This window comes from Denticeps clupeoides, unplaced genomic scaffold (genome assembly GCF_900700375.1).
Source record: "Denticeps clupeoides unplaced genomic scaffold, fDenClu1.1, whole genome shotgun sequence".
Taxonomy (NCBI): Eukaryota; Metazoa; Chordata; class Actinopteri; order Clupeiformes; family Denticipitidae; genus Denticeps; species Denticeps clupeoides.
This window is the reverse complement of record NW_021629928.1, coordinates 38,687-50,028: the sequence shown is the minus strand read 5'-3', so window position 1 is coordinate 50,028 and position 11,342 is coordinate 38,687. Positions and strand designations below refer to the sequence as shown.

General features: G+C 44.5%; 1 long non-coding RNA gene across 1 annotated transcript; it reads right to left on the bottom strand.

Annotated features, from left to right (window-relative positions):
- Nucleotides 1–5,887: 5,887 nt before the first annotated feature.
- Nucleotides 5,888–11,341, bottom strand: LOC114777484 (uncharacterized). Its single transcript, XR_003745911.1, has 3 exons — nt 11,319–11,341; nt 6,380–6,460; nt 5,888–5,942 (listed from the first exon to the last, which is right to left on the bottom strand). It is a non-coding gene; the product is annotated as an uncharacterized LOC114777484 (long non-coding RNA).
- Nucleotide 11,342: the final 1 nt, after the last annotated feature.

The following is an 11,342-nucleotide window of genomic DNA, read 5'->3' as shown; positions in this document are numbered from 1 at the left end:
CAAGGCTCTTTTCCATTCAGTTCCTCTAACATGAGCCTGGCCAGGCTCTGTGGAATGCTTTTTATGCCCTCGTTTTTATCCCCCTCCATTCAGACAGGACATATGTTAGTTTTTCATTACCTTCCCTCAAGGCTACTGAATACAATGAGCATTCAAGGGTTCCTCTGGGACATGCTGAGCAATCACATGCCATGCATCTTTAGGAGCAGCGGTCACCTGGCCCCGTAAGCTAAGCAGACCAATGAGAAATGAGGCTTTGGATTCTATTTCATGTTAAAAGCCACAATTATTGCGATAAAATAAACATTACTGAGATAATGCCAACCTTGGCACCTGAGGTAACTGCGTGTTCTCATATTCTCCAACCTGCTCTATTTTCATTTAGATGGCGGTAATCTGGTTTTTGTGTGTGTGAGATCATTCATTAAACAAGATTATCACTATGTAACAACTACAAATACATGCAAATCCAATAAAGTGATTTAAAAACAGATCCGCCATTTAGCCACTGCATAGCGTTCCATTTCAAGGTAAATATACCCTCTTTAAAGAAGAATATGTCTAATAGCAGTATTTATTAGGTAAACCTTGCACCTTGACAGACCACATTAGGCAACAAAATCACCTAAAGCAGGCCTAATAATGGAAACTGTGTTAGCCAATTAAACAAAGTGGACATGACTGAGTAGGTACCATGCCTTTGCAGGACATGGCTTTTCATTTGAAAATGAAAGCAAGCCTCTCACTACAAGGGACATCAAAAGGACAACACCTTGACCACACTTTCATGACAGTTTAGTAATAAAAAATGCACATTGCATTAAAATGTAAATGGCATGCCACTAGGCATAGACCTATAAACAAGTCACCTTAGCAGGGACAACTGTTGCTGTTTTTCATCTAAACTGTTTTCATTTTGACAAAACATTAACAAATATGCAGGCAATATCTGATAAATGTTAAACGTTATTATCTATTCTTGACAAGCCATGTCCAGTTAAAGTATCAATGACAATCATCTATCCTGTCTCTTCCTCTGCTTACCGCCACTTTCTGTCACTTTCTGTCGGTAGCATGTCCACTGCAGTACCACTGCATTGCTAGTTTACATACTTCATATAACCTGAGTGATTCTATCTTATTAGACCCAATCCTTTGAATCAGAAGTACCAATGGTGTCACAGTATAGTAGGGTCACAAAAATGTTAATTGATTTTTATTTTAATGTCTTCAAGGTGAACAAACACTTTATGAAATCAACAAATTTACCTCAGCTCCTTCCAACTATCTCATTCTTTGAAATTTTATTCCACAGTCATGTAGATGTAGTGATCACTAAGTGTGAAGAAAAAAACTCACCACAGAAAGGCCCCTCATCTGACTGATCGGCACAGTCCCACCTCCCATTGCAGATCTTGTCCAGAGAAAGGCAGGTGGACGTGTCATTGGTGCAGGGGTATGCGGCGGTTTGCAGATGGTATCCTCACATGCCTCCTCATCAGAATGGTCCTCGCAGTCCTTGTCCCCATCGCAAACCCAGCTTTTACTGATGCATTTCCCTGTGGAACAAACAACTGAACTTCAAAGTTTGTCAGCATCATTTTGTCACACCACCTTTTTCTAATGCAGTGAAAGTGAAGTGATCGTCTAAGCAATTTCCATCGGAATTAATAAAGTTTTCTAATTCTGATTCTAATTTTCAGATGATTGCGAAGAACAGCAAGCACAGCACACAGTGACAAATGAAACGTGTCCTCTGCTTTTAACCATCACCCTTGGTGAGCAGTGGGCAGCCATGACAGGCGCCCGGGGAGCAGTGTGTGGGGGACGGGTTGCTTTGCTCAGTGGCACCTTGGTGGTCCGGGATTTAACATGCAACCTTCGGATTATGGGTCAGATTCCTTACCCACTAGGCCACTTCTATTTCCCATGTAAAGGCAAAAATCATGGCAGTTAAAAGTAATTGAATAAATGACTGACATGATAAGGACACAGGTCTATGATGAAAAGTAATCAATAAAAAGATAAAAAAGTTTTTTCTTTAGACTGAGAGTGGAACTCTCATTCTAAGGAAAAGAAAAGCCAAAGTTGGGGAGAGAGGGGTGATATTAATCACACTTACTTACTGAAAGATACCTTTGAATCTAAATGAACATGCATTCTTTTTTTTGATCCATCTCAGATCTCAAACAGCTTGTTTGGCATCAAGAACATCCTTTCAATGGCCTGGACAAGCTGTTGTTTTTTTTCCCCTCCAACATCAAAGGAAGGAAGAACAACCAAAAAAAGTCTTTTATGATCACGTCTGTTGATGTCTCTTTTCAATTCATTCGTTTCCAATTAAAACATCTGCAACATCAAAAGCCTTTGGCTCAGAAGTAAGGATTTGGTTGGAAACGGGTAACCGAACCCCTGTCTAATCACCAGATTGTCATGCAGGCCAAATATGAAACTGATATAGATTTATAATACAGGAATATGCAGTTATGAGGAAGTCATCATAAACAGCCCCTGACTGTGGTACTTTTCTTTCATACTTCTGATATAAAATGTTATTTCCTAGTTAGAAACTCTAAAAATAACATGGCACTGGACCATTATGTACATGTAAAGACTCCCTAAATGTAAGACTCAATTATTCAGTGGACATATAAGACATGAGACAGCATGTCTTGGGGCATAAGGTTGCCGGTTCGAATCCCGATCCGCCAAGGTGCCACTGAGGTGCCACTGACCAAAGCACCGTCCCCTGTCATGGCTGCCCACTGCTCACTCAGGGTGATGGGATAAATGCAGAGGACAAATTTCACTGTGTGCACCGTGTGCTGTGCTGCTGTGTATCACATGTGACAATCACTTCACTTTGACTTTTGACTTTGAGTGACTAAAGTCCTAATTTGCATTCAACTTATAGGTCACTATACTGTATTAAATATGCAGCACACCGAACAAATTGATGACATATCAGACTTCGATATTAGTGCTAACATGGTGAAAACACTGTGTACATGAGATTTCACTTCAAATAGCATCTTAAAACGAGCCTAATATCAGCCATTTTTCAAGGTAACACTGATTCACAGCTTTTAAGCCACAGGGCGACAAAAAGGTTACAAAAAGCTGTGCTGAAACAGAGGGCCTGCTGGGAATTATTCCACCCAGGCCATGAATGCTTTCTGACAAATGCTCAGGACCACTGCAGGTCAAATTCTGTGGCAGATCAATAATGGTGCCTGCTGCTCCACAGCAGATGAATTTCAAAGCCTCCTCTCAATGGGAATTGTGGCCATGTTAAACTGAAGATTGAGTCCAGCACTAAGAAACATCCTCTACAAGGCACTTTGTGAGGTGCCAGGATAATGAAACATTACAGGGAACACATGACACATGATGAGATATATTGTAGAAGAAAAGAGACTAATTCATCATGGGAAAACCGGATAGGTTCCATTCTAACTACTGATGTTGAGAACAAGGAGGAAGTTTATGAAGAAATCAGAAATTGAATCGCTCCCCTGCAACCTCGATAGACTCCAGCCCTATGCGACCCTGGAATGGAGAAGTAGGTATACGGATGATTGGAAAGGAATAGAACACTCAAAACACAAAGAAATGATCTCAAGGATCAATTTAAAAGGCCATTGCTTAAGGATTCTGGAGGAGAACAAGTTTCAGGGGAGGTTTGTGAGTGGGATTAGACTGAGACCATAAGGAGGAGGTCATGGCAAATGCAAGTGGGATGTTAGGGATGCTAGTTTATTTGCCAGTTAGAAGACAAATGAATTGAAAGCCCATTGCTTTATGCTATTTGTGTGTGTTAGGATAGATGGATCTATAAAACTGGGAACGTCTGGTGAACTCGAAATGGAATCACACACAAACGGCATAGATGAATAGTTCTCTGGACAAAGGACTCTGTCTTTGGTAGAACTTAAAGGATCCTGGAACAGTTTCCGAGTGAAATGGGGCCATTGAAGCACCTCATATGGATTTGAGAACCAAGCAGATGTGGGATATTATACCACAGGTCAGGAATTTTCAATGGAAGCCGGCCATCTTAACTTTGCCAATGAATCACACTATTAGCAATTACTGGCATGTCTTCAGTCAAGTTCAGTCCATCTTGCATGCAATGCGATGCAGCTAATCGCCGACGCCAACCACTGCATTATAGCTTGAATGATTTCACCGGGAGAGGTAAAAATACGGCAAGGATTCTGCCATGCCCATACCTGAGTCTTTGCAAGTGAACTTGGCCCAGTGGGTCGCACATCCTCATGGTGCCCTGGCAGCTGCTCTCTCATCGCCACCGTCCTCGCAAGTCTTTGTCACCGTCCACACCGGCCACCGCTCAGGGATGCACGTGCCATCGGCCCGGCAGTGGAACTCGTCAGCGCCGCAATCCACCAAGGGTGGCAGCGCTGTAAAACCAACAGGCACACCGTGTGGACAGGAGCGGGCTCCTTTTGTTTGGACTGGCTGGCAGTTTTCATCTGCTCTACGCTGCCCTCAGAGAGGTCGACGCCATTACAAGGACGCGGCAAGCCTCCTGGATGGCGCAGCCAAATAAGTGGGTCAAGAGTGTCACAAAGGATGCCTTCAAATCTCCTTGCCAGGAAAGAACAATTAAGGCGTACTTTGTGGATACGTTTGCCCTTTCAGCGTGACAGCCTCACCGAGCTCATGGCCAACTCACTTTTGCTATCTGTGATGTCTCTGTTAATTACACGTTCACAAGTGCAAAAGGAACGCCTTTTGAAAGGTGATCTCGCGGCTCGGAACTAATCTTCTCCGTCTCTCCAGGACAGCGCTGGCAGTAGCCAGGTGTAATATGACGGGTCGAAGCCGCGACGGGAGACCCAGAGCCCGACAGGGGGAGGCTGAGATGCCTCCATCACGGGCAGGTTTGATGATATGGCTTCCTCATTTCAGTGACAAGCTAGTGAGCGGAAAGTATTCCAGGCCCGGGCGCAGCTTTCAGAGCTAATTACAACAGATTAAAAGATTCAGATCTGGAGGGTCATTCTCTACCGAGTGGAGATAAGATTAGATCCGCCATGAGTTGAGCAGGGAGAAAAATTTCAAGCCTGTGTTTCCCAAATTAGCAACATTTTACGGAGGGCAATTATGAGATGCTTTGACTGAAGCATTATCTTCTTTTTTTATACTTAGTGCAAATTTGCAAATTAGCCTTGCTCGTTAAACGCTCTGGAAATTGAAAAGCTCATATGCCTGTAATAAATGTACATCAAAACAACACAAGGTGTGAGACCCCATACACAGCATTGGCCCAAAACAGAAGACTTTTTACCCTCAATATGGTGTTTGCAGGCTACACATTACTCACAATACTGGTAGTAATATAGTATAGTAATTGGTACTATGTTCAAAACGGTGTGATAAAACTACATTTCAAAAGGTGGATGTGAACATATATTGACGGTCATCTTAAATTCGGGCCAACCAAAAAATAAAGTAAATGTATACAGTGGAGTGACGTTTTAGACTGTTTACACATTATAGGTAAAACCTTATTCCAAAATCTGAGCCACATTCAATGCAAAATACTATGTTTTGCTTTGAACTATGAAAAAACACCCATTTGGAAAAATTGACACTAAAAGTGCCTGTACTGATGGTTAATAAGTGGGTAGTACTGCCCGATTCCTTGGTGACAACAGTGTAATTTGTAGCCCCATATTTGTTTACAAAATGAGATTTAAAAAGAAACCTTATTCCCTTATTTTTCATCCAGTTCCTTTGCACTTACCAAGGCCAGGCCCAGTGCAAGTGGCATTTTCATCACTGAAGTCCCCGCAGTCATTGTCCCCATCGCAGGGCCAGTGATCCGGGATGCACCGGCCGCTGGCACACTGGAACTGAGGCATCGGAGCAGGAGCGGGCGCAGCCTGCCTCGTCACTCCCATCGCCACAGTCATCATCTGCGGGGACACGGAGAGCACAGCACTCACTGGAGCGAATACGGTCCAGCCAGCGGCCGGAGATTCATCTCATAATCCACTCATCACTGCCTCTCTGTGCTCAACCAACTGTTAATCTGAGCATCTAATGTAGAGTAACATGGACATAAACCATGATTACTGTAGCAGTAAGGTTGCTGCCTTTGTTGTATGGGTCCCTGGCACTGCAGCTGAACATCTGGACATTAAAGCATTATTATGGCAAAAGGTCTAGATTGAGTTATGAGATAAATAATGAAAATTTCGGCAATGAAGCAATTATATAATTTGGTTATTGAGCTTACATCAAAACATCTGAATCACCTTTGGATACAGAGCGTTGACTGGATGCCCCAGTGGACCCACGGGACAGATTAGTTCTGTATGGGATGCGACGGCATCACCACGGTGAAACCCACCTGAATCGCAGTGCCATTTCACACTGATACACCTCCCATTGGAGCAGCTGAACTGGGTCAGAGGCTCGCAGGTCGGAAAGGCTGAAAAGGAAAGAGGGGCGGGGGAAGGGGGGGCGGGAATTGGAGACTTCAGAGAAAGTGATGCTGCACCCCCCCCAACCATACATCACTGTCTGCTTGACACGCAGTCACAGCAAATCCATTTTTCATTGGCATTTAAGCCTTGAAATATTGCAAAAGAAGTCAGTCCTGTCATAAATTGGTCTGTCATGCTAATATGGATTAAATTGAAGTTCCTTTGTCCTTTAGCGAGCCCGGCCTCTTGCAGAATAGAAGAGTTTTGTGTGTGTGGGGGGGGGTGGGCAGCAGTAGCAATTTCTTGTATGGTAAATAAAAAGAGAAAATGATGAACTGCTGAGCCACTCTATGGGAAGGAGGTGGCGGCGGGTGGGGGGTCTGCACGTTCCGGTAAACAAAGTGCCCGTAAGGTCAGGCGAAATGTCAAATTGAATTATGGTATTTTCAAGGTAGCGCAGAGAAATGAAACACAAGCACCTGCAGGACACACTTAAATCCCACACCGGCGCAATTACCGCGGCCAGCCAGCGCCGGCAGAGAGGGCCTGGTAATTAAAATCACGCGTGTCGTAACATTAGGTGCCTGGCAATGTATGCTCGGCGGGAGCCGCACAAGGGCCTCGGGAAATAAAGGTAGATCTTCGGAGGAAGCGCTAAAGCGCTGCAGGGAAGGTGTGCTAAGTGCGTGTAAAAGCAGGAAATTATGCAACACACACATGCTAATGTGTGAAGGTGCCGGGGGCTAGATATATATGGTCAGCGCGGGGCCGGCGCGTGCTGTGCTGACATTTTTTTTGAAGGTTAGGTGTGAAAATGGCACCCGAAGAGCCCCAAAAAGCTTTAATGCTGCCGGGGCGGAGCGCGGCAAGACACGTCTTCGGCCAGCAGGCGCAGGGCGGGTGCATTAGCGGCACTCGGAAGAGACGGAAGACAGCTGGCAAAATCCTTCCATCGGCGGCCCGGTCGTCAAATCGGAGGCGGGCATGAAAAGCGTGCCCCCCGCTGCGGGGCTGGCACCGCGTCTTGTCGCTCGCGCGCGGATGCAGACAAATCAGTCCCCCGACATCAAGTGACAGCGCTGGCTGGCTGCGCCAACAAATGAACACCTCTGCAATTAGCCAAACATCTGCCGGGCCTTGCCGCGCGGTCAGGGCGCTTGCAGAAAGTGTGGGTTCCATCCTCCCCCGGATGCACGGGTACCAAGTAACCAATTACGGAGCACTTTAAAGTGGAATTAAGCACCTCCTTCAGTCCTAATTACCATTTAGAATATCCATCAATCAAGGCTAATGTGACTTAATCCACAGATTTCCCCCCCACGTTTTTCACAATTTGCATAGGTATCACAATATTTCTGTGGATCGGGGGTCAATGAGCCCTTGAAACGATGCATCAAAAAAGTCGAGAACATGATCATGGCAATCAGAATGGATACAAGCCTAAAAAAACACGAAATAAGGAGACAGAAAATGGATGAAAGGAATCAGGGGGAATATTTCTCAATCCCAATCATATTATGCAACACCCATGGAGTATCGTTACATTATTTTGAATCAGATTGCCATTTTTACCCCTCGCAGCGCACCTGAGCCTTGTGGCACTGAGGAGACCACCGGATCCTCCCTTGTAGAGGAACTCACCCTTAGGGGCTGACATTTTCTCAGAGGGAGGTTAGGCACATGGCTTTGATATTTCCCAGACACTGCAATCCCTATTCCATCCAGAGGAAAATCTGCTTGGAAACAGCTACTTTAAACGCATTTGAAAATGGCATGGATGATCTGATGCAAAACTAAGCTTGAATAAAATACTGAATACTGTTTTTGTCTGCGGTTGGGATAGATTACAATCTGGCTGACGACACTTCTGTCACCAAGAGAAAAAAGGGCCCGATTTACCATAAAGGTTACAAAGTCCATAAATGCACTGCCACCCCAAAATAATCTGTACAGGAATATTCTGTTTCATCAGAAAAGCAGCGCTCTACTGGGCTCTCTTTCCCATTTCTTTCTTTTCTTTTCTTTCTACATAATGTTAGCGAAAAGTTAGGCTTTTCTACATGACTTTGATATATCTACATTAGCAAAATTGCATTAGCGAAAATAGTTTGGTCAATCATACCCTGGAAATTGTTTAAACATCTTGACACCCGCTAACATCTAAAGTAGGGAAAAACAAATGATATTTGCTAAGAGATCATGCACCCTATTTCATTCCTCATCATAGGCGCAACAGTATTTGGTATAATGAAGCTCAAAATGAATTCCAATCAACAGAACAACACAGATCAAATGTTTAATCTGGTTGCATGGTGTGAAAAAGAATACTGTGATTGACCTGACAGGCTGCATATGGCTTTTGTGCAGTGGTGGCATGTCATTAGATAATATTTGTAAAAAAAAGGACTTAATAAAAAAAAACTGTGAAAATATACTGTGAATAATTTGGGATGAAAAATAATCAGATACCATACTCTGTATGGTATCTGATTATTTTTCACAGTAGAACCAAAAAAAGTAAAGTAATAAATAGGAAAGTGAATAAATAAACAGACATAGTGAAGATAATAAGTCTGTAACGCTCGGATTCCTGTGACCTGGGAGCTTCACCGAGCTTCAGGTGTCCGGGAGGCTGCATCTGTGATGGCGCCCACACCCCAATGGCGCCCCCAGCGCCTCACAAAGCCTCGGCGACAACGCGGAGTCGACAGTTTTCTCAGCCGCTCGGCACAGTTTGACTGTGATTAAGTGAAACCGGGCGTGCGCTCTAATTACCGTGTGCGGCGCGCGCTTGTGTGTCTGGGTACCAAAACAGCTGAAATCACTGCGGGAGATAACAGAGACCATTTTGCCGAATGCCGTTTGGCAGGCAGGGAGTGCCTGAGCGTGCCGCGTTACCACGCGGCACCCCGCCATGAAGTGTGGAGTTGGAGCACACGGTCCTTTTACATCCCGCTAACTTGGAGTCAAATAAAGCAGTTTGTATGCTCCTGTGAAGAGGAAAGAACATGGCTGCTTTCGAAAAACAAGAACACTTACAGCTTCACGACTGATATTTTGTTTAGACATTTTTGTCTAAATGATGTGTATTGCCTCATTTAAAGGGCCTTCATATGAACTGCGTTTCTAATGAAATGGGAAACTGATGCAAATATCATAAACACACACACATGCACTGTAGATCGCAGCGCCTTGACCTCTGACCTTTAACTATCAAAACCGAATCAGCACACCCTTGAGTCAAAGTGAATGTGGCACATATGAGAGAAATGAGGGTCACATGTTTTTTGACCTTTAACCACCACCACTTTCAGTTCACCTTTCAGCCCAAATTACAAAAGTCAGTGAATTCCTTCACGGCCTTCCTGAGATGCATAACAATGGGACGTGCATGTCGTCATTGTGAAATCTGAACTCTGCGCTCAAATTACAATGTCTGAATCAATGGGAAAGTATTGACTTTAACTGTGGCTCTGAGATGTCGACAGCAGAGTTGTAATGTTCTTTAATGTGACCGTGTACATGAGGTATTCGAAGTAAAGTGTGCATCGTGCTTCACCTGGGCATGTTGACAGAGTGTGCTTCAAATTGTCCAGAATGAGGAAGTAAGACGGGCCAGAGCTGTCAGTCATGCCTACAGGCTCCTCCCTTTTGAAATGTTGTTCATAAAACATCAGTAAAGTTCATCTGCTGAATCACACTCCACCGAAAAGGGCTGATATATAACAAGCAACAGTTCTGTCTTTTCCTTTTTATATTCTGAAAACATTCTATGTCTTATATAGTGCAGGGAAAATACACCCTTTTGTCTGTATTACATAATGCTGTTTTGGTCTAACAAAACAAAAAACAGACCTTCCATGTCATGGTCCAGTCTAAATTTGCCCAAAATGATCTGATGGAAGCCATGCAGTACCGACCCCCCTCCAAAAACACTTTATCTTTCCATTCCTTTCTCGTTCTCCTGTATGCCCACAAAATACGAATACAGCATAAAAGATAAACACTGAGCTCAAGGGCGACGCTCTCTGATAGATTTTTTTTTTGTGATGCTATCAGTTTGTTCTGAACAAAAAAAAAAAAAAAAAAAACCCGTACACCCTGTGACTGAGCGCCCATCCTCTGCTTCATTACCACGTACACAAAGGCGAGAGTATATTTTTATATTTTGCCCTGCCTTTCCTCCTGTTGTCCGCAGGATTGGGCCGATAATGGAGCGAGGACATTTTCTAAGGCCGTTCTGTCAAACGTGCCTTTGTGGTAAAACAGTATTAATTTTTTATTTTTTTTTTTTCTTACACGGACAAAACTCTCGAGCGAAAATGCTGACAATCTCGGACAAATCAGGCTCGGCAAAACATACAATTACTCCGTCAATTGCTAGGGCTTTCAACGCTTGCCTGCAGCGTTCAGCCTACTATTAGGCTCCAAATTAGGATTCCTCACATTTCTTCATTTCTTTCCTCTCCTCCCCTTGCGTTATTTCCTCTCACACTGATCTCAGGGCCTGAGCCGTGGCTACGGTGCTCGCAGACATCTCCAAATCACTGGTGGATTTGTGCACGTTCTTAAAAGCCCTGCTCCGGAGCCTCCTCCCCTCCCCTCCGCTGGCTTTCTGCTCGCATGAGTACTGCCTCAGAAGCCACGAGGCAGGTTAGCATGCCTTGAATACTGATGCAGGGCGCTTTCTACGGAGAGGGATCCGTAAGCTGGCGGAGGCAGGAGACTGGCGGCGTCCAAGACAGGCGGCGGTGAAAAGGACTGTAGGCTGTGTTACAGTAAGCTGCGCCGCCATGCGAAGGAGTCAGGCCACAAGGGCAAGTCGAGCAGGGGATTTGGCACGGAAGGCCGGCAGCGACTCACCACAGGAGGAGGACTCATCCGACA